This window comes from Oryzias melastigma, linkage group LG18 (assembly GCF_002922805.2).
Source record: "Oryzias melastigma strain HK-1 linkage group LG18, ASM292280v2, whole genome shotgun sequence".
In the NCBI taxonomy this organism is placed as follows: Eukaryota; Metazoa; Chordata; class Actinopteri; order Beloniformes; family Adrianichthyidae; genus Oryzias; species Oryzias melastigma.
Window position 1 is genome coordinate 10,806,772 of NC_050529.1, and position 24,398 is coordinate 10,831,169.

Below are 24,398 nucleotides of genomic sequence, written 5' to 3' on the forward strand. Positions count from 1 at the left end.
TGAAAATTTCAGTTTCAAAACAGTTATGGCGTCTTGGGGCGTGGCTAACACAATCAATCAAAATCGATGAAGGTGGTAACTACAGTCCCGGTGCGTTCAATGACTATAAGAACTTGGATACTTACAGGGTCAATGGTTAAAAAGCTTAAAACACACAAAAAAAATGAAACTTTTAGGGTTGCCGATTAGATTAGTCTTTTTTTAACCAAAAACGGGTATTTTTCCACCAACATGTGCGGCGGGGGGTTGAGTTGGGGTGTTGATGTTCCAGTTCTGGACTTCCTTCCAGCTAATGATTTTCAGCCGCCACCTTGTCTGCCACCAGGTCTCCCAACGTCCCATCAAGAAGCCAAAATCCCATAGAAATAAACAGCTCTAAGGTACCCTTTGGTGTGGATGTGATTGTGTACAACAAACTGGAAGAGTAAAAGAAGAGTTCATCAGTGCTGAAAAGGGCATTCAAAGTATGTTTGCACACAACCTTGGAAAGTGTTGGTTATCTGTGCACATGCTACACAAACAAATCACTTAACTGAATATGCAAATGGAAGCAAACAGGATGTTAGTGTCGAGGGGGGGTTGGAAATATGTCACTCAGGTGGCAGTTGTTGTGACATCACAATGCCTAACATTTAACTTCCTGTACAGATATGATAGTTTTTTTTTTCTTTTTGATAAATATATTTTGTAAAACCTAAATGACAGGTAAAACCTTTCCAACTCAGCCAGCCAATGAGCCGACGTCTTTCGGTCATCTCACTGAAAATGGAATTTAGTAGGTCATTTGGTTCGTCTGCTTTGCAACGTTTTACAATTTACTACAAAATGAGACGGAGAGCTTTGGCACTCGGTGACCTGGTCTCAGCGCCTCTGTGGGTGTTGTCTGTTCACTCAGGTTAGAACGAGGATGTGTCCCCTCAAATAGGAAAAAATCCCACTCGGAGACGTCGCCCGTTGCTTCTCCTGCTCCCAACATGATCCAGCACAGGTAAGCCCATTACGTGGAGAAAAGGTCACTTTGAGAAGTGGAAATCAAATACAGGGATTTGGGCAGGCCCATTAAAGCCACAGGCGTTATTAGTATTCATGCGGGGTAGTTTAATGGAAAAAATGAGCCCTCAGATGGACCATAGTTTAAAATTTGATGGGAGTTGATGTGTCCCCTCCACCCATCTGTTTTCCCCCAGCCTTTAAACTGTTTCCCTTTTATTAAAATTAATGATCAAATATATGATTTTTCATTTTAAGGCGCGACGCTGTCAGATTACAAGGTTTTGTGACTCAGCCGACTGACATGGTTGTGATTGGCATAGTTGTGATTAATAGTCAAGCAGGGGAGCGGGCCGTGCTGCCCTGTCACAAGCTAACGGTAGCTGAATATCTTAATGTTTAGAAATCATGAGGTTTTACTCTGCATATGTTTCCAAAAATATATTTAGAGCTCCAAGAAGCCATTTTTTTCCCATTTTAATGGGGAATAAAAAATTACTCGGTCATTATATTTGACACAACAACCATTCATGATCTGCAACTCTCTTTTTAACATATTCTTAATAATCCTACTTTATTTTGATATTTTTCTGAAGTTTTTCGAAAGTTATAAACTTGTCCCATTCTTGGTATGTTGATGTTAGGAGTAGGGTCATCTGGACCCCACCCGACAGTGTGCCGAACTCATTTTTTTTAATGATTTTTGATTTTCACTGGTGTCTTTGTCCATGGTTATATAACAGGTCAATGTAAAGTTTTGGGTCATCTAGACCCCATAAAATAGCACAATTTTCTCAGACAGACATTACACTTTTCGTTACACTTTCTTAGTTTAAACTTTCGTAGTAAAATTATCTGCTAAGCGACTGAAGATTTGTGTAAATTTGGAAGGCTAAACACATTCTGTACAGCAAAAGATTGACAGCCAATCAGAACACAAAAACAAAAATTCAAATAAATACAAAAAAAAAAACAAGATCGCGAAAGAGGGTCCGTGATATTGCGAAGGAACACTGAAATTTTTAGCTTTTATGTTTTAACATTAAATTTTTTTTTTTTTTTCATTTTAAGTAGGTTGCTACTCCTCCAATAGACCCAAACCCCAACAGTTTTAGTGGCCGCCCCCATCTTCTCCAACTTCCACCCCTCCACCCGGCAATCATCCCCGCGCCCCCCGCCTTCCGCTCCATCTGTCGGCCAATAACCTGCTGCAGCCTGCCATGCCGTTAGCGCACCTGTGCCTGCCACCTCAAATAGAGCTGTTTGACGCAGGCAGGCGGCATGCAACCACACACAACAACACACACAGTGTGTCGCTGCGCAGGTACTCTGTGTTCACACGAGCTCAAGGGTGAACCAAAGTTGTCGGAGTGGGACTTTGTCCATGGACTGAAGCGTGTCCCACTGAAAACTTTATTGTTGAAGACGATACTTTCATAGACCTCTCTGGTGGGCGTGTTTCTCGGTCCGTGACTACAAAGGTACAGCTGAAGGGCCTGGGGCCACAGCCCTGCTGTGCCATCATTTCGCGTGGGCGAAGCTTTCACCCACACAGGGCACGTATTCCACAGGGAGACCTTTTCCTCTATTTGTTACAAAGTAATAGCTGCAGTCCACAGAGATTTGCCTTTGATTCTCCTTTTCAAGTCCACACTCGCCGACCCCAACCTTTGTCCAGCCTTTTCCAATTTCAAAAGACGACATGGAAAAGTATTTTCATCAATGGAAATATCTTAGTTTGTCCAAATGGTTTTGCAAATGTATGACCTATGATGTAATTGGAATAAAAAAAAAACTAAACAAATATGAGATGTAATATTTCAACTTGCCTTGAGTGAATGCATCCCAGCTGGAATTGAGTGGCACTCTTCCAAAAATGACTGCTCCTTCGGTCAGGGCAGAAGCCTGCCGTTCAAACATCTGTCACGCAGCTCTGGTTGGAACTGATGGAACAGCTTTGAAACTGTAAAAAAATAAAATAAAACACATCAAGTTTAAATGTTTGGTTGACCAAATAAAAAATGTGACAATAATTTAGAGTAGAATGAACCACAAATTTGACTAAATGTGAAATGTTATCTTTTATTTTGAAAATACTAACTGAATATTTTGGGGGAATAAAACGGCTATTGTTAAGTATTGATCTATTTTGCTTCCAGCAAACGTTTCATCAAAATAAAAGATTTTCCTGATGGTATTTTTAACCTTTTTTTTCCTAACTAAATGAAATTCCTGGAAATATGTCATCTTAAAGACCTACATGTGATGCATTTCAGTTTCCACGTATTTCCATGATGGTGTCATCCCACGTCATTTAGAAAACAGCTAATTCAAGACCTTTCAGATCACAGACTTCAGCTTTTAGCATTTCTACAACCCCATTTTGCTCGTCCATAGGGGTGTGTATCGGCAAGAGTCTGGTGGCACGATACGTATCGTAATACGTGTCTCAGGATGCGTATCTTAATACGCGTCTCACGATACGTATCGTAATACGCGTCTCACGATACGTATCGTAATACGCGTCTCACGATACGTATCGTAATACGCGTCTCAGGATGCGTATCTTAATACGCGTCTCACGATACGTATCGTAATACGCGTCTCACGATACGTATCGTAATACGCGTCTCACGAAACGTATCGTAATACGCGTCTCACGATACGTATCGTAATACGCGTCTCACGATACGTATCGTAATACGCGTCTCACGATACGTATCGTAATACGCGTCTCACGATACGTATCGTAATACGCGTCTCACGATACGTATAGCAATACACGTCCCACGATACGCATCGTAAGACGTGTCTCACGATACGTATCGTAATACGTGTCTCACAACACATATGGCAATACGTGTCTCACAATACGTATCGTAATACGTGTCTCATGATATGTATCGTAATAGTTGTCTCACAATACATATGGTAATACGTGTCTCACGATACGTATCGTAATACGCGTCTCACGATACGTTTCGTCAAAAATGGTCAACACTGGAGCCAAAACGTTGATATAAAAGGGTCAAACAAAATCTTAAAGTATAGTTGTGATCATTGTAAACAAAACAAACAGTACCAGGTGTTTTTTCTTTAATACTTTTTGATTTTGTCTCGAAAAATGTTCACTTTTAACTGTAAAAGCGTGTAGAAATTTTACAAGTTAACAAAAAACTGACTTTTCTCACTATATAAAATGCCTCTTTAAAAAACAAAATCAAAAATAACATTGCTGTCTAATAAAAAAAGCAGACAGGCATTCTCTAATGGGGTCATGGTGAAATGAAATTCAAATGTGCATGTTGTGTGCAAAAAGGACATGAAGGACAAAATTGAATTTTCCTTCCTAAAAGTTTTTTTTTTGCTCAGAATAATGTTCCAAACCGCAGAGTCTGGTCTCTACCTGTAGAAAGTCTGCTGGTTGTTATCCGCACAGGTCAGCCTTCAGCGCGGTTCACTGAGCTGAGAGCATCTTTTGACCCTTTAACAATTATCTCACTTTCGAGCTCCTTGAGGAAATAGGCTGTCTGGAGACGGACACGTCACAGAATCTAGTTGACAGTGATAAAATTGTACTGTCAAACGTGTGTAGGATTGTACAGTTTGGCAGGATCGTGTTGTGTCATCGTGAAAAAATAAAGAATAAGACACCTCCCTCCAGCTTTGTAGCAGTCTTTCTGATGCTTCAAAGAGGTACTGATCGGATACCAGGGGCGGAGCTACAGGGGGCCAAGCAAAAACCTTTACCCTCTAATTTTTAAATCAATATTTGTATCATTATTAACAGAAACTGAAAATTTGGATAGTACTTCAGCTGAAATAACTGCTATTTTGATAACTATAACTGTAGCAATTATGATGCTAAAATAGTACGTATAGTAGATATTTTGGTTTATAATGGTTTTTCAATCTACTCATGTGCCACCCTTCCAACAGAAGAAATAAGGAACGAATCATGTTCCAGCTCTTTCCACCTCCTTGTTTAACCGTAAAGGAGTCAAATGGGTCTCAGTCAAATTCCGCTTCTTGGACAAGATAATGATTTTGAACGTACTGGCGTCTCTGGAGACTTGTACCATCCTTCCTTTGAGCTGCGGTGTATCTCTCAGATTGACTTGTGACAACACGAGGCCCAGGCCTTGTGCAGACTGTCAAACAGATAATGAAAAGCAAAAGGGTAATGCTTGTTACTCATGAAACAGCAGTTGGGAGGACATGTCAAAATGCTGCCGTCAAAAAAAAAAAAAAAAGAAAAAGTCCAATGTGGACTCATCCCCTTAGCAGCAGTTTCCACACCTTTTATGTCTTAGATTAGAGTTGTTCCCTAGACTCTGATGTGATCAAAGTTTGATTTGTACTTTTACTCTCTTTGTGGTTTATTGGGTTTGCTTGGTCAAAATAGAGTTTAGTGGAAAATAGTTGGTTCCAAGAATGCCACATTCAGTGTTTGCTAGAAAAACCTTCCTAAAGATGATATAAACATTATTTCTACCATAACATAAAATCTCCCCTGTGGAATGCAGAGTTTGACAGATTTGTCCTTTTTCTCTGTTTTGACAAGTGTCCATTTTGCTGCCAAAAACATGTAATAAACTTCATCTGATGGGTGTGGGAGGAGCTACTGTCAGAAGTTTTTAGCCTCTGTGTTAGCTGTGTATCTTATGTAAAGTCACATAGAAGACACGGATGATGTCAGATCAGGTCTATTTATTCTGAATAGCTCTACAAAAGAATCTGTGTTCACGTCTCCATGTCTGGGTTCATGAGATCATTCAGGGACTCTCCCAGTACAGTGGAGTTCACCATCTACTACGTCTGAATGGGGTATTTCTGTGTCTCTGTGACCCAGTTTGGTGAATTCCTGTCCCAACTCAATCAGTTTATATATGTAATTGCGATCTGACTTTATAACATGGGAAACTCTCCCTTTCACCAGGTTCTATGGAAAAACTGCAGCATTTAGTAGTTCCTGGATTAAGCCAAATGGGGAGCTTTGATTAGAACTCGACCAGTTATCAAGTTGTCAGAGTTAGTTCATCTTGAGTTCAACTTTCAAAATAAAAAGTAATTCGTCCCAAAAAAATGTGTGTATTTTATTGTTGCTGCTCTAAATCAGCAAGCCAGTGAAATCATATAATAATTAAATCACTCAAGTAGGAGCAAGAAAGTTTCTGTTTCTGGAGTCAGTGTAAAATGCACTAACTACGGTGGCCCTGAAGTTTCAAATCACACCAAAAAAATCTCTCAATGTAAATCCATATTAAAGATAAAAACGAGAATTATCAGAGCAAAACAAATTAAAAAAAAAAACAACGGTAAATATTAAAAAATAAAAACAAGATTCAGAAACCAAAATGTATTTCCAAAAAAATAAAAGATAAAACTCAAATGTTTTGGAAAACAAATGGAATTCCCAGAAATTCAAATGAAATATTCAAAAATGAAACACTAAGGACATCACTGATAGGATAACTTTTGAGTTTTTTCAGATATGTCTTCAATAATTCTTACAATAATCCAGTATTGGATTTCACTTCCTCTAATTGTCATGAATCAGTCTGTTTTTCTCTCAGACCACTAGAGGGAGCCATCGCCTGAATTCTGAAACTCTCCTGAGCCTCATCTTCACTCCATTTCCCATAAGCCTCTGCCTGCTGTTCCCAGACCTCACCAGCTGTCCCTCATTCTACAATCACCACAAACATTTATAAGGAGGCTTCAGGCTGTGCTCAGGTGCGAAGTCTTGTTTTGGTGTACTCCTGCATTTCTGAGCGTTACCTCCTTCAGTCCTGTTCCTGCTTAAGCCTGCCTCGACCCCACCCTGTCTTTGACCACCGTTCTGCCTCAGCCTGTGACATACTCCTCGCCGTGCCTGACCCTCGCCTGGATCCTGACCCTGATTTAGTGTTGTGGACTTTTAGCTGTGCATCACGCCTGTTGCCCTGTCTGTGCAGAATAAACCTGCTGCACTTGCATCCAGCTGTCTGCCTGTTCTTGACACTAATAAAGCATCTATTCTATTTGTTTTCATTATATTCTATTGCTTCATGCCAAATAACTTTCAGTGGAAATAATGGATAAATGTCATCATCCAACAGCAATGTCACTTGGTGGCTACATTTTCTGAATTTACAAAAAAAAAAGTAATATTTTGAAAAAAGGAAACAAAAGAAGAAACTGATATATTGGATGATTGTTGCTGTGATTTGCCTTTCAGGTCCACCATAAATTCCCTCCTCTATGCTTCTTTAAATATTGAATGGCGTTTCTCGTCAGAAAAGGAATATGGAGAAATCTTGTCAGAAAGCCAGGATTGTCTCCAAACTTGACTTGATGCTGGACGTCAAAGTCTGCTCACTTCTTCCCTCGTCTTTCTCTTCTGTCAGTGACAGGAAGTGCAAGTGCTCCATGAAGAATCCTCCTGGGTATTTTCTTTGCTAATCTCTGTTCCCTATTTACTCTCTTGTTCCCTTTCATCCACTTTGCGTAGTTAAGTGCTCATTGATATTCTGTTAGTCACATGAACATGAAGACCAATAGACCTTTTTTCTCCTGGGGATTGGTAAAGTGGTCACTTGCAGATTGCTCCTGACACTGGCTGATGATTATTTAACAAAGCATGGGGCTGATGAAAAGCCTTATGAGTTGAAATGAGTTTTCTTCCTCCGTGTGCATCATGCCCAATACTGATTGCTTTTGACATCTTGGTTATTTATTGTGCCGTGGCAACTTGGAATCACTTCAAACTTACTTTATTGCCCGAATTATTAAATAAATCAGCTGCAGGAGTGACACTGATCTTAATGAAGCCGCAGAGTAAACAGCCATGTTGACAAAATGTTAATTGATTCTTTAGAAAGTCAACTACTCGATTTTAAAATAAAAGAATTTTGTATCATATTGGAAAAAAACAGTGCTAGATGCTTTTAATTTGGAAATTGAGTACACCAAAGTTGCAGATTAGTCTTCAGATAGTTAGCTGGTAACAAAAACTAAGGTGTTAAGTCTGAAAGTCCAGGCCGAGTCCGCTCAATTTGGTCCGGATCAAGTCTTGAACTTTGCGTTTGGTCCATTTTCAGACTAGAATCATACTGACATTTCTGTTTCGAACCAAAACTTGTGAACACAACCAGTTGACTAAAGATCTCTTCAGTCATTGGCCTAGAAATATGAGAGAATTCGAGAGAAGGAATAATGGAAGTTTTACGCTTGGGAATCCTTGTCGGGATATATTTGTTACTTTGGTAAAATGGAAGCATCCTCCAAGGAGGGGACTAAGAAGACAGCGACTATGAAGGTACGTTGATAAGTTTTTATGATTGTCGAGAAAACAGTGCGAAAAGCAATGTGTATCATGTTAAAAGTTGTCTTAATGAGCCTGAAAACACCCATCCATATTTTAAAGAGTTGCTGTGTCTCATTGTTGCTCCGCTTCTGTTTACAATCCACCACGCCTGGCTACGGTGGCCATTTTGGTCCATTTGTTCAGCTCTGATCACAGACCGCATTCAGACTGAGGAAACTCAGAGTGAACAGAAGCTCAGTCCGAACCGAGGCCACCTCAAAGATGGGTCAGAGAGCGGTTACTGGTCCTGTACCAGAGTCCGTTTGGGTGTATTCAGACTGATGATTTGTTCCAGATTATCAGGGGAATTGAACTCTGGTTCACCAAATGTGTCCAGTCTGAATACATCTTGGACCATGGTCCTTAAGACCCCGGGACCAATATCATATCAGGGTGTAATAATTCATCTTAATAATTCGATTCATATCCTAATTTGTGTCAAGAAAGGCTAACACATAGCCAGGGACACGTCTCATCCAGATCACTCTCTGTTCGAACTGTTACCTACCATCAAAACACAAACAAAGTTGAATGAAAACGGCTAATGAACAGACGTACCATGTAATGAGTAAATAAGACTTTCTTTTGTGCATTAAGTGAACTTTTTATACTCTGTTATAATTTCATGCCATTATTTCGTGTCGTATGCTCATTTTATGTTTAACTTTTATTTTTCTTTCTGAAAATGCGACTGTAAAAACCACTCTGGAATTTCGTTTGCGCATGTAAACATGTCACAATGACAGTAAAGCCTATTCTGATTCTGATAGTCGATATTAATTCTTTTTGAACAATCTGATCCACTGACCTAAAATTGATCCAGGGCATCTTTAGCCAAAACTTCAACCAGCGTGACTCAAAGATGAATACTGTATGCTCTGTTTTTACATTATAGTAATATAAATCTATTGTCTAATCTATTACTTCATTTTAAAATGATTTTATAATAGTATACGCTGATTTGATTAATAACTTGCCTCAGACGGATTGATCTGGTTGGATCGTATGAAGATATATTGATTAACCCCTAATATCCTGTTATAGCCATTTAAGGATTACTTCAGCCAATTAGAAGAAAATATCAAAGTTTTCTTCTTTTTATTACTGCAAACATACTATCGCATCTAATCTGGTAGATTTTTTTATGGATTCAGAAGGAATCTTGCATTAGATACTGTGACCTGAATCTGAGCAGCAAAGTTCCTTCTGAAATAGCAGCGTGTTACAAGTTCTAGAGTACACTTTGTCCCAGTTTACAAAATGCTGCCAAGAAGCTGCAGTATTCAAAAAAAAAAAAAAAAAAAGGAAAAAAAAATATTGGTAATGTCTGGGCAATCCCCAAACTCCTCACTCCCTCTGTCAATCAATACTCTCTTTCATTGGTTGAGGTTGAGCTATCATTAATAATAGCTGACATGCTCTTATAGTGGTAATAAACTAGGGGAATCTGGTATGTAATGGTACAGTAATGGCACCAGGGCAGGGTGTTACACACTCGACAGCTGCTGATGGATAAACCCTAGGTAAATGGATTTGGGCTCATCCAGGAACGAGGCGCTGCTTTATGTTTTTGTGAGCCACACTGGGTGAACGGGGAGGGCGGAGTTAAATAAAAGTGGACATGTAGATGCTGGCTTATCAAATCAGACACTTGGGCATCCATGAACATGAGCAGATTTCACTTTGCTTGAGACGTTTGTGCAAAAAACAATATCGTAAACTGGGCCACGTTAGAGCTGTCGTCACCGTCGTCATGGAGAGATTGATTTGCTGGTTGGCATATCATTGTATTTTCTTTTAAACACTGACAATTCTCTGTATTGTGAACCTACAATTTTTTTTTTTTAAAAAGGAACCAAACTTTCTCCATCTCTTTAGAAACAGGATGAACACAGAATAGTTTGATTGATTTTTGGAGATGATGAGTTGTCTCTTTAGAAAGCAGGAATGAAGCAAGAGGAAAAAGTTGAGCATAAGATCAGAGGTATTTTTTTACTCTTCTAACTGACAAGCCTGAAATATGGTCTATTCTGGTTAACCAAAAGGAACACATACATTTCTACATTAGAAAGAATTCCCATTATTTCTCTCTGAGCCATGAAAATCAATTCTAAAATGATTGCTTTCAGTGACGATGGGGAGAGGGTGAGAGAACATGGTTGATGTGCCTTTGGCTGGTCCAATAGATAGAAATAGAGGTTGTTTTTTCTCCTATTCCATTTTCTCTTGAGACATTGTTGAAATAGCAACTTTTTGACTATTTTGCTTGACTTTTTTTCCCCTCTAGTTCCTGTCTTCTTTCTGTGCAGCTGTATTCTCATTGCTGGGACCTTACCTTTGAATTGTTATGTGGATATTTTGCAGTACAGGATCTTATGGTTTGTCAATTGGTGCTTTTTTGATCCTCAACATCTACTTTTTTCCATACCATGGTGCTACAACTCTTTGATTCCTTCTGTCATTTCACTGAATACTTCAAACTAAATTAGTAAGTAGCTCAACAAGTCGTCTTTGTCATTCAGATGCTCCTTTTAGGGGTTGTCACAGTGAATCCTTCACCTACTTCTAATATATTTGTCGATATTCTCCTGGTGACACCAAACACCGTCATGTCCTCCTCGACTACATCCATGTACCACCTCTATGGTCTGTCTTTAGGCCTCCTCCCTGGTAACCTCAGATTCATTCTATCAACATATTTATTGTCCTTCCTCTTAAGGTGTACAAATCATCTCAATCTGGCTCCGTGGGGACTTCAGGTCTCCAGAGTATCTCCAGTAATATAAAGACCCTACTCATGACCGATTACCTGGTTCAGGTGTGTCCAGACAATTAGAACATGCCAGAGTAAGGATGTTGAAAGAAATGCAGACATGAGGCCCTCGAGGCCTAGAGTTACCCATCCCTGATCTAGCTTCTAAAGCAAGTAATTCAACAAGTTACAATCCTGAAATATGAATGGTAAATAGTGTATATTTGTATGGCACCTTTCTTAGAAGACCCAAAGCGCTTTACAGTCCCATTCACCCATGTATAGACACATTCACACACCGATAGTAACACTGCTATCAAACATTGGCCCCAACCTATAACCACTAGCAGCAACCCACAGTCTTCCAATCGGAGGTTGAACACTCTACCTCTGCACTGTGGCACTTTTTAGGTCTTTTTGCCTTTTAGACCCTTAATCAAAAATTCTAACTGTAAAACAACTATGCCCTGTTGTTTTCTGTGAGGATAAAATGTGGTCCAAAAATCTATTTGCTTTATGATTAATTGTAAATTCTCGATTTGAAAATTGAAAGTATTGGATATTTAAAAAGAGGTTAAACAAGTTTCAACTTGGACTTCAACCAAACTGATAAAGCCTCCTTGTATGAGTGATGAAATGTGTCAGGGCTGCCCACCTAGATGAGGATTGGAGTACGCCGACCTAAAGCTACTCCCATGCCACGTTCGACCTTAGACTTGTTACCTCTACCATCTCTACTGTTCTTTCATCAAGGATCACCAGGATTTCCCCTTATGACCCCATCGACCTACAGCCATCCTGAGAACTACCATCCAGGACCTCTGCTCTGCTCATAAACCTCATACCGTCTAACTCCCCATTGTCCTGCATTGTTCCTCACAAAATATTTTAATAGAGAAGATTTTTAGTCCAGATACCATGACTCAACTTCAAGATGTCAACTGGATAAGCAAGAACTTTCAGCAGCATCTTCAACTTAAGAAAAACATAGTCCAGATGATCCTTTTTAACTCTGCTTTGTTGGGAGTTCTTCTCCAACAGTGGACTTTCTCACACAGTGATAACATCAGGGGGCATTCACACTACACATGTTGAGGTCAGCAGAAAGTTTGTTTCAGTCGGGCAGTTGTGAAAGTAATCTAAATTCTGGTGTCGACCATATAACTGGTTGAATTGAAAGCATAGGGATCATTTTTCTTGTAAGTGTACTTTCATACTAGAATAGTTAGACTCATTCAAATTCTAAATATTTGACACCCTCATATGGTTTGGTTTAGTTTAGTTTCACACAGTGGAATTTCAATAAAAAGGCTGGAGGAAGTCTAACCATGTATAAAAATCATTCAGCTAAAAATCTGGGAGTGATGGTTGATGGACCGGACATTTTTCCACTTTTTTTCCACATGAAGAAAGAGTGCTATAACTGTGTTTCCTCATTGCTTTTTGCACCTTCTTGGTGTTTCTTTTGTGCAAGAAATTAGGCTGGGAAATGTTTCAGCAAACATACGTTAATATTGTGTAGAAATGTTTGACAGCACACATAAAAACAAGTTACCAACCAGATTGGGTTTGACAAATGCGTAATTCATTCTGTAGGTATGCCAATGATTTACTTGGTATGAACATTTCTGGCTGAAGGTACAAAAAACTTGGGGAGGTAAATGTGAATGGATCAATGGTATTATTTAGAAACACAATGCAGGATTACAGCAGCTGTTTTCCAAGCCGACAGCCAGGTGTGCGCTTGCCAAGTGGACTGCAGTTAGTGCTTTGAGAAATAGGTATATAGGCCATGAAAGGACACAAACACTGTACATGTATACATGTACTGTTTAATACTTTGAAATACCAGAGGTAAAGATTACTGAAAATAAAACCATTGCATATGAATACAACATTTCAGTCTTAAGTGTTGTGGATAAGTAGCGGCCTGGAACCAATATGAAAATGGCCATAGCAATGTTCATCATGTGTGTAACTGGCCGTCTAAAGTGGCTATAGTGATACAGATGTTCACAATTAGTCAACGGAATATAAAGTTTGACTAAGAGAGCAATCCCGATAACGATTCCAATGAGCTGGACTTCCATTTTTCTCTCATCACTTTGACCCGCCCTCATAATTCCTGGCCAATGAGTGAAGTGATCTTTTGTCACATGCTTTTGTTTACAAGTTTTGGTCCGTTTTCTGCCACGTTCAGGACTCAATCTGGACAAAAATTAATTGGAATTGATCTGGACCAACACACTGAATACACGCTTATGGAGCCACCTTTAACCAGAAGAGACAGGTGACCATGAACTTACTTCTCAGAGTTATCTTTTTAGTTCTGGATAGGGTTTCATGACTCGGTCCTTCATGTAAAGTAACCCTACCATGCGCCGCAGAGACAATCCGAGTCTATAATAAGCAATAGTGGAATTGCATTTAGACGAATCACAGGAGACTTCTCACAGTGAACTCTTTATATTGATACTTTCTCTACTTTAGCAGACAATAAGAAAGAAGGAGAAAATGTGCAGATGAGAATAAAGTCTTTGGGTTTTGCAGACCAACTGTCCCAGAAATCCACAAGGAAGGATTTAGCAAAGGACAATTTACATTCAGGATATAGATCAATCTAGTTGCCTAAGAAATGACAAAAATGTTTTTGTGTTTTCTGATAACATAAGACAATGATATCATGTAAACATGTAAGACCTAAGCTATTGGATATTTGACAATGTTGGTCTTTACATGTCTACGTGCGAGCAAGGTGGTGGCCAATTATTCTGCTACTTAAGCCACATCTGTCTGAGCATCCCCGGCCCCCAAGCACACTCCAGATACTCTCATCTGTTACACTGCTGGCCACTGACACCCTGAAGGAGCTATTTCTGCCTCGCCAAGGGGGGCATCAAAATAAAAGAGGCCCTGCCAAAAGAAAGAGGAATAAGTGGCAGCAACAATATATACACTCTACGTGGATAAAGACACGCTTCAGAAATGCACGCGGTTAAAAAGGAGAGCATTTATTTGGACAGCTTATGGGGACAGAGGCGCCCCTGTTGAGGGAAATGTTAGGAGATAGTAATGACCACTGTGCAGAATGTACACAAAAACACATGTGAGATGGGCTCAATATCCCACCCATGGTCTCTAGTCTCTTCTTCACCACAGTCTTTCAATCCTGGGGTTTATTTTTTCCACTCTTTTCAATGAACAGTTAAGATTTTTTTCCCTTTGAAGGGACACTTAGGATGCACAGTACATGTATGTTGTCTCACTTCCTTGGTGGAGGAGAGTTTGAGTGAGTTTGTAATTCCCTGGCGGCACGGTTCACTATATATGAAGCTGCGGCGTCTGCCTTTCAGTGGACCTTAGGGGAAGACATTTATAAACCGAGTCCTCGGACGACAGGAGGGGTACCTGCCTTCAAACGCACCGCGGTGAAGGGAAAAACCATCTGCGCTACTATATTATACATTAAAAATTGAGATGGGGGCAACTTTGGTCTGTAACTGACCCCTTTCAATATTTGATAGCAGTGAACTAGTAAACAATAGAGATAAAAGGTGAAGGTCAGGAGGAGAAACGCCCCCAAAACTGCACAATTTGAGGAGGCTTGGGCTTACCAACCATGATTTTACTTCACGAGACGAGTATTTGTGAAGTACAATAAAATAAAATCAGGGAAACTTTTGTTTAAGTGAGTAATTTTTCAGACTTCTTATGCATTACAGCTAAATACTCAAAAAGAAATTGAGTTTTGGTGTTTTTAACATGTATTTGTCACCTTTTTCTCATGAGGGATGACATTCAAGGAAATGTAACCTCAAAATTACATTTCTGTGCATTTCTTTATTTAAATCGTTGTGGATCAGGAGCAGACAAAACAAAGTGCCGTTGGGAAGAGCTTGTAGTAGTGACATTTGTGCTACAATGGGCGGGCCACAAGCTTCCTGCTCTGCTCCATTCTGATGCATCTATTTGCAGACAAATGGATCCATGTACGTCTTCGTTGGCTGGCTCAAAATTGTACAGTACAAAACTGTTTATCGCCACTTTTGTTGCACTAGTAATGATAGGTTAGCTAGCAGAGACTGTGCAAAAAAAAAAAAAGGATGATGGGAAGTTAGTCTCAGTGTCAACCGTTCCCTCAGAAATGTTTGCCATTTACTGAAGGCATTTATTTATATATATATATATATATATATATTAGTTTATTATCATTATTATTATTATCCTTTGCGATGTCGTAATGATTACCCCTGGTCTAGATGCATTTGTGTTACTGTATTTGTCAATTTTATACTAAAACTTTATTCAATTTAGTTCAATTCAAAGGCTTTTCTCACAATGAAAATATTGAATTTAAAATTGAATTAATCTTTACTCAAAATGTCAACATTAAGTCATCATACCTATGACCTTTAAGACATGGATTTAAAGTAATTCTTTCATTTTTCAGCAAAAAAGATCATTTCAGTTAGTTGTTTTATTTAAGAGTTCATAATTTAAACATTTATCTTACTAATTTGGTCGCATAGAAAAGCGTCCTGCTGTTATACAATACTTGACGTTATGAATGTGCTGTATATTGGTGCAAAGCCAATAATAAAAGTTGTTTTTTTCTGCATCAGAAACAGCTAATTAACGCTGATTGTGTAAACAGTTACGGTATATCAAAGAGTGTGTGTTTTTTAAGTATCACTGCCAACATCTCCGGTGTTAAAGGGGTTAATGGAAATTTGAAAAATACATTTGAATACAATTAAAACTTGTGAACCAAAATGAAATGAATTCAGTACTAAGCCATGTGTTTTACTCAGTGGTAACTTCGATGAAATACGACCAAAAATCTCCTTGTAGACTTGACCATAGAGTATGAGCACTAGCCAAGAATGACATGAAAATCCCCCTTTATAACCCAAGTCATAGAATGGAAGGGAAGTAATAACTAAATTTTTGTTTTGTGTTAATTTAGACACATTGTATAAAATTATCTTAGCAACTAGAGGAAACTGTTCGGATTTTCATTTACAATAAAAAGAGCCTCAGATTGTTAGACCAACTCAATGGACTCAACAAGGTTAGTCTGCGTTTTAGCCTGTCACACATGAACTAAAACATGTGCTCCTGTCTAATATGTATGATTAAATTAGAGATCAACTGGTTGCACGTGGGGAGAAGGAGACAGGAATGTGGGGGACAAGTTAATCATCTTGGAGAAGCTTTTCCCATCAACCAGCGGTGACTTTAATCAAATTATGACCTTGTAAAGCAAGCACTTGTCATTTGGGACCCTAATCTCTTCACTAATGACTAATTAGCCCGATCACCTGTTTTTCTTTGCTTCCATTACACCCCCCCAACAAAGCTTTAAGCTAATGGAACAAACAAAAGGTGGAGTGAAAAGCGTTGGACTTGTTATACACCAAAGAGCACAAAGACAAACATCGATCAAAACCAAAGCGATTGATTAGACACTAGTGAAACTGCTTTTAAATGTATTTCTAGAGCCCACAAGAGAATAAACCTCTTTATTTGTAAGTAATTAACTAGAAAGAGCTAAAAAAAAAAAAACAGCTGGTGAAGGTAGAGATTCACTACAGAGAGGCTTTCTCAATTACTTCACCTTCAGATGCAACAAAGTCTTCTGGACCAAAAAAACGACAGGAATTTGTTTGTTTCTGTGTTAAATCTTGTTACGGATTAGCTCCTCTGGCTGACGACGAGGCTGTGCACGTGCAGCATCTCCTCATTTGCAGCCGTTTGCTGAAGAGGTTGGGGAGAGGCTTTTGTTTGTGCCATCCAGCGCTTGTGCAGCTGCACTACTTGGCGGTGGGTACACAAACAGGGGGCTCCCATTCATTAGTCCTTTGGATATCCGAATCATTCTGCTTCTGGGGGCCCAAAGCATCTGCCTTCACACCAGTGAGAATGAAGCGATGAGGAGAAGGGAAACAGAAGACAGAGAAAACTTATAAAAATGGAAGGGAGTCAGGAGGCGCAGAGGAGTTGGCTGAGAAGTGAAGCTGCACACTGCATGCAGAAACTGACTCATCTGATGCAACAATCCATGGATTTTAATTGTTTCCTCTTCCATGGTCTCCCCCAATAAGACATCTGCCTCTGATGATTAATGGAAGAAAGTTAGACACATGTGGTGGTTAACCCTAAAATATTCAGTTAGTCATCAGAATCAGATTTACTAACCAAGTTAGAGGTACCAGGAGTTTGACTTTGGCCATTTGTGCACTCATGAACAAGGACATGGCATGCAAGGGAATAGGTGTATAAATAAAAATAGGAAAAAAAAGTTAGATATAAAGACCATATAAACTGGTGACTTGTGTGTATCAAGAGTCACTCATGGGAGGTGAAATGCTCTGAAATGCCGTCCCTAGGAGATAGTGTGCGGAGTGTAATGAGTAGTCTGTGGAGGTCCTTGATGGAGTAAAGGTCAGATTTGATTGAAATTGTCTCCGCCTTGTCTGGCGGATTCAAACCAGATTGCGATGGATGTGGTCAGTGAAGATCAGGGGTGTCCAAAATCAGTCCTCCTACTGGCTTTCCAGAAACCCTGCCTTATCTGCTGCGGATTACCTAAATCAGGTATTTTTGGTCAATGAGAAGCTCCAATGGCAGATTGGTTGGAAAACATGTAGAACACCGGCCCTTGGGGACTGACTTTGGACACTCCCAGTGTAGAGGATGGTCAGCAGATCCTGATATCGGTTAAAATTCTTTAGTTGACGCAGGAAGTACATCTGGCCTTCTTCCAGATGGAGACTATATAGGAGGTCCACTTCAGATCTTGTTAGTTGGTGGACGCTAATAACCAGTGAGTCTATTGAAAGGACTGATCAGTAGAGAATTGTAAGTCCACCGTCATCTTTACATCTTACAGTGGGTTTAACTCTAGATGGTTCTGGCACCAGGGTAGATGCTCCACTTTTCTCCTCTGAGTCCAATGATGGTTTGTACTTCAGTTTTCAATTTGTATCAGGCAAATGTCCAAAAACATATGAGGCCCTAATATCTACAGATTTGATGGGCGTTCAAGAACCCACAATCAGCATGTTCTTGAACGATGTCTTGATGAGTTCCTGGGGAATTGTATTGTGGGATTTTAGATTCAGACACTGAAAAAATGTAGAACGTTCTATAATGCGCATTAATCAGTAGGGAATTTTAGACACAACCATTGTACCTTTTAAATTGCATATTTTTAGGCAGTTTATCAATGATAAAAATCTATTTAAAAAAATAAATAAATAACTTAGCTGTTCCTGTTAGATTTCTTCTTCATTGATTCACCAGAAACTATAAAACATAATTCTGCTGAACCTGCACCCCCATCCTTTGCTAAGGCAGTTTTATCAGCAAAACAGACAAATCCTAAATTTTATTTCATTTGGCTGGCAAATAAGGCAAAGAGCTAAACTGATGAGTCATGACGGGGTTCTTCAGGGCATGAAAAACCATGTCTCATCTTATAACTTTAATGTTTATATTAAACAGCTGAACGATAATTTGAATTATATTAGTTGGCCAGAAAAATACATCTCAAGTTTATCCATTTCAGGTTCTCGGTTAATGCTTTAAGTTGTAGGGGTTATCATTTGTCAGCGACATCAAAGCACCTCCGGCAGTCGATTGGATGAGATGCAGAAGATCCGGGGATAAAACTAGACGTATACAACAAAATTTGACAATTTTTCTGAACAAACCATGGCCTTTGGTTCTTCATCCTATAGTGATGAATGAGGTGTGTCATATCCCAAACGAAGATATCCCACAGGCCACCACCACTGCTGTAACTGCTGTAATGAAGCACTTCAGAATGATATGGCCAACCCTGATAGAGGTTGTGCAAAATTTCATCTCGCTGAATTTCATTACAGTGCTCGCCAGCAGGTACAAGGACAGTGGCTGTCTTTTTGTGTGTGTGTGTGTGTGCAGATGTGTGTGTGTGTGTTTTTGCTCTGTATGTCTAAATCATGACACCCAGAGGGTACCTGCGGGCTGTCTCAGAGGGCAAAAATAAATAAAACATCAGCTTTATCTTCATAGATATTAAATTTGATGAGAAGTAGCAGGGGAATGTGTGGCAGAAACATGTCAAATAGGATTGTTTAGGGTTCTCTCAGTGGAAAAGGGCTTAATGATAAAGTTACGTGAAAAGACAATGAAAATGTGTAATTATTCATTTATTTATTTTAAATATAAAGTCTGGGCACCCTTTTAGTCAAGATCACTGAGCAAATAAACTCCCAGGCAATTCATCTTTTGAACCATTATAAAATGGTGGTCTTTTAATTATGACATTAATATATTAAAATAAATTATATATCTTTGTCATTTTTGAAGATATACTTTCTGTAGAGCGACAGGACTTCATTGGAATTGTAGTTGGAACTTTTTCTGGGAGTAAGTCCTCCCCATTTCCCATCAACCATCTGTTTGGAGCTCTTCCGCTAGCTTGAAGCTCCCTATGCTACGTTCACATTGTTTTCAGAAGCCTGTTTAAGCGACTACTTTCAAAGGTAAATCTATGTAATGCACATAAATGCACAATTCAGGCATTTTTGCTCAAAACTCTCATGTTCATTGAACCTGTGCAAGTTTATGATGTAAAAATTTGTATCTAAACTTTAACAAACTTTCCAATCATAGACTCTGCTTGTTAGTAACGTCTGAAAATCGGTCATGAAGGAGAAATCAATAATTGCTGATGATATCGGAATAGAGCCTAATTTTCTTTATATGTATCCATCATCAGAAAAGTACAACAAGAACATGTTACAAACACAATTTTCATGGACTTAAAAAAAAGTTCAAAACATTTCATCACTGTTTGAAAAAAAAAGGGAACATTATACAACTTGGATGGTAATTCGTCTTCAGTTTGTTCGCAATCAGTAGGAATTAATTATCTACAATTAACCTTTACCTACTGCAGATAATGCACCTCTGGCCAGGTCACATGACCCATTTGCATGACATTTAATATAAAGCATCCTGGAGCGCAGAGCTGTGATATGTTAGAGACACCACTTCAAATCTAAATGGAAATCATGCAGACACAAGAGGCGGGAAATAGTCCTGTTGAACTGGACCCATAGAATACAGATAGATGCTGGGAAAAAGGGGTCTGCTGATACAACAAACAAAATGATTACACATTTTACAGCAATTTCTGGGTCCTGTGGTCATAATCATTTTATCAATAGCCTTCCAGTGTGCAGGTGCGCTGATACAGATGGTTTTATGAAGATCCATTAAAAATAATTTCGCTCATCACCAAGCCCAGGAGGGGCCCAACCTAACAACTGGGAGATGAGCCCAGATGCCTGCTTCGGCTACACCTCACACCCACCCAGCATTCCTGATGTGGAACAACCTGTCACCATGGGAACACAGTGAAAGTGATACAACCTGTCAAGGTGGGGAGCGAGCGGCGCTTGTGTACACATGCATAGACACGTGTGCGAGCTCACGAACACGTATTTATACATCTTCAGGCGTGAAGCTGAAAAAAAAAATGGTTTTCAACTTTTGACAGGTGAAAGCTGTTTTTAAATGCAAATGCTTGAAACACATTTTGAGTTTACACAAGTTAAAGTGTGTTCTCCATAAACAAGAAGTAGGAAACTCTTTCAAAGCGGTTGACCTTGGTAGCAAACATCTGATGTGGTTTGATTAGACATTGCTGAGGGGGGGATTATCAAAGCCTTTAAAAAAAAAAAAAAAATCAATGTTCTTTTAATAAAGAGAACTTGGGTGGGAGGGAGACAGTTCTGCTAGTGACAGCACCTGTCTCTACCTTATCTTCTGCTCCTCAGATCCTGGAGACAGGCAAATATTTTAACTGTAAACACCCGTAGCTCAACAGTCTGTGTGGCTCTCCTGTCAGGTTTCTTCAATTGCCGCTCAGTAAAGAGCAAGAAGATTAATAAAAAGAGGTGCAGGGATGTCTGATGATTAATTTCAGATTACCTCTGTTTTCTTTAAGTGACTTTAATTTAGGTTTCCCAAAAAAGCTTTTGCCAGTAATTGTATTGTCTGATCTCTTAAAAATTGCTTTTAACGTTTGTAGTTCAAACTATTGGGGGGAGTCCATTCTATGGCTGCTATGTCTAGACTAGGGGTCTCCAGACCTCGAGGGCCAGCCTCCAGCTGGTTTTTAAGAAATCCTGCTCCATCTGATGCTAAATACCTACATCACGGAGCCTTAATGGCAGATTGGTTAGAAACTTGTGGTCTAGACCAGCCAGAGTTGATTTTTCAAGTAATTGACTTTGTTTTGGAGCATAGACATATTTATACAATGTTATTTCATCAAGTAATCTGAACAGAAAAAAAATAGTAATGTTAGTGCCATCCACGTTACCAAAGTGTAAATAAAATAAATAAATAAAATGACCATATTGAGCAAACTATAGGAAATGACCCTACCCCAATCCAGTAATGCTGAAATTATAACTTTGTACTCTATAAAAAGTGAAACGTTGCATCAAATAACAAAAGTTCTGTAATTGCTTATATTTATAATTATTAGTTTTCATCAAATTAAAATGTTGAGTTAATGTTTTGCTCAATTGGAAAATTGTATTTGATAAAAACTAATATTTTTTAATCTAGCAAATTCAATTTTTACAGTGTTCATCAATTTTGAAGAAGTATGTTGTGTGTACGCCCCTCCCACCCATTAAATTATTATTTTTTTAAAAAGTAAGAAAGAGATAGAAGATCAATGAAACTGGACTGTATTTTACTGTAGACTGTGTATATCACCAGACAGTTTTGACCCCCCCGTCTTCTTCTTGTGTTCCATATAGGAATCACCTGCTGGTTCCAAGAAGCCAAAACCCCATAGACTTCTAGTGATAAACTATCAGCTATTGCTCAGTCTTTCTATTTGTCAGAATGATTATTATTGGTCTGCTATATTTTTAAAAATGTTGTTAATTCTATTTTTTTCCCCATATTTTTTCTTTATCACAAAGTGTTCAAATATAAACTGACCAATGAGGTGCCTCAGTAAAAGCATGTGGTGCCCGATGGTTTTACTGTGTTTGGAACACTACGAGGTAAAAGAGTCACCCTGTCCAGTTCTCATGTATAGTCAACTGGAATTAATTTAATTTATAGAAGACCTTCTCACTGCTTCTCAGAGAGGTTTTCTCAATTTGGAGATGTCTTTCAAAATCAAACTAAGTCCAGTCGACTGCTTTTTATAAGTGAGAATCTATAGACTTCTGTTTAACACAGTTCTTGAAGAAAAGAGGATTAAACAAAGTGTTTTTGTTCTACCTCAGCTTTTTAATGTCTAGTAATTTGAGCCATCAAATGTTTGGATCCAATCTGGGTTTTGGCCCTTGGTAACCATTATGAGACGCTCATGTTATCTCAAAAGTTAATTGACTCTAAACCATTATTTTAAAACCATTAGCTTGGGAATTTTTGCTTTAGCTGGACACGCTGAAGGCAGTATTTTTCTCAGCGTTGCTACAATATGGCAAACATGTAGAAGTCTGTTGCAGGCTCGCACTTTTACATCTGTCAATACCAGTAATTGCCTTTTGATGCAATTTTCTGCCATATTGGCATTGTGATTTTACAACTGTGCATTGCCTTATGTGGTAGTAATCTTCCTTTTTAGTACTATCTTCTTCCTTTCTAAGCAGTGTTGTTCCTCCAAGCTATATTGCCATATAAGTTCTGTTCATATGGATGGTTTGGTTTGGTAACCCTTTAACACCGAAGTTTTACCTCAGGTCTTCACATTCTTTTGACTATTGGAACTCTTCAAATGTTAACGTTTCAGCGGATTCTGTTGCTGAGACTTCTGTGCTGTTATGCAGCACTGTATGTTACTAACAAAAAGTGTTGCAAATCATTGGAAGGCTGATTTGGGAAGTTCTGTGAATTATGAGGGAAGCCATCCAAACGCCACTACCAAATCTAAGTGCCTGATCGGTCAAACTTCAACTGGTTTAACTATACGGCACCCTCGTTGGCTGTGGTTTTGTACATAGAGCCCGAAAATTGACTTAAAACTTCCAAAATGATACATGAATGTCAATTTTTTTAACGCTAAAGCCCAAAACACACTTTTACGCGCGTAAAATTTCCATTGAAAGTGGTTGCCTTAACTCGCATGAACAGAGTGATGGAAGTCTTAATAGATCTTGGTTCTGCTGTAGCTCCTACAAAACCAAAGTAATGTATTTGTCTATTAGACAATTGCATTTTATTAATTATATAAAGTTGACCACCTTTTCAAATGAATTTTCAGAATTTTGGTCAAACTCAAAATATCCTCAATGAGGCCTTGATAATTTTGGCCATTTGAAATAAAAGGTTAAATATATAAAAATAAGTACACACAGTAAATATGTGTTACGCTGCAAGAAAGAGAATTATGGCCATTTGAAATAATGACATCACCTGATGCGTATATATATATATATATATATATATATATATATATATATATATATATATACACACCCACACTATATACACACACACACACACACACACACCCACACACACATTATAGATATATATACACACTATATATATATATATATATGTATATAGTGTGTGTTTTGTGTATATACACGTATATAAATATATATATGAGTATATACAAGTACAAAAACAGTACATATATGTTACGCTGCAAGAAAGTTAAATTATTGCCTTCCGTTTTCCAATTTACCTGTAGCATGCAGAATAGCTGAATAAGAAGCCAATGTTCAAAGCCTGCAATGGTAGAATAATTTGAAAAAGTCAAAGAGCTGAAGCCCCTCAGAATGCACAAATTTTCCTCTGATCTTTTCAGGTCAATTTCGTTTCTTTAGCTATCAAATCCAAATTCAGTGAATGAACTATACTGAGTAGTCTATAAAAACCTTCATTTAAAAAATGGTGGTCTCTTTGATGTAGAGGCGGTCGATGGTTGACAGGCATCAGATGCCAAAACACGATCACACTGATCTTTTGGCCAGTTTACTTTGGATTAGGGTGACTGTCATTATTTATTCAACCATTTAAGTACCCCAACCAAGTCAAAACGAACTTAAAACAGGCGTTTTTTTGTTTTTTTTTCAGATGCGTATTGCTTTGGGAGACTAAAAGACGCACGTTTTAAAAATGTGTTTTCTTTATGGGCTTAAATGAAAGTCTGTTAAAGCGTTTAGAAATATATAGGATCCTGTTATGATATAGATTTAGCAAATAAATAAGTTGTAAATATTTTTTTGTATATTTTTTATACCATCACTTTGTTGTTCTAATTTCTCCGTCTAAAAC

At 38.5% G+C, this 24,398-nt stretch overlaps 1 long non-coding RNA gene across 1 annotated transcript in view; it reads right to left on the reverse strand.

Annotated features, from left to right (window-relative positions):
- Positions 1 to 2,037: 2,037 nt before the first annotated feature.
- Positions 2,038 to 24,398, reverse strand: part of LOC118600101 — a 44,393-nt gene continuing 22,032 nt past the window's right edge. The window contains exon 2 of the long non-coding RNA XR_004949671.1: positions 2,038 to 2,953. This is a non-coding gene — a long non-coding RNA (uncharacterized LOC118600101). The remainder of the gene's footprint in view (positions 2,954 to 24,398) is intronic.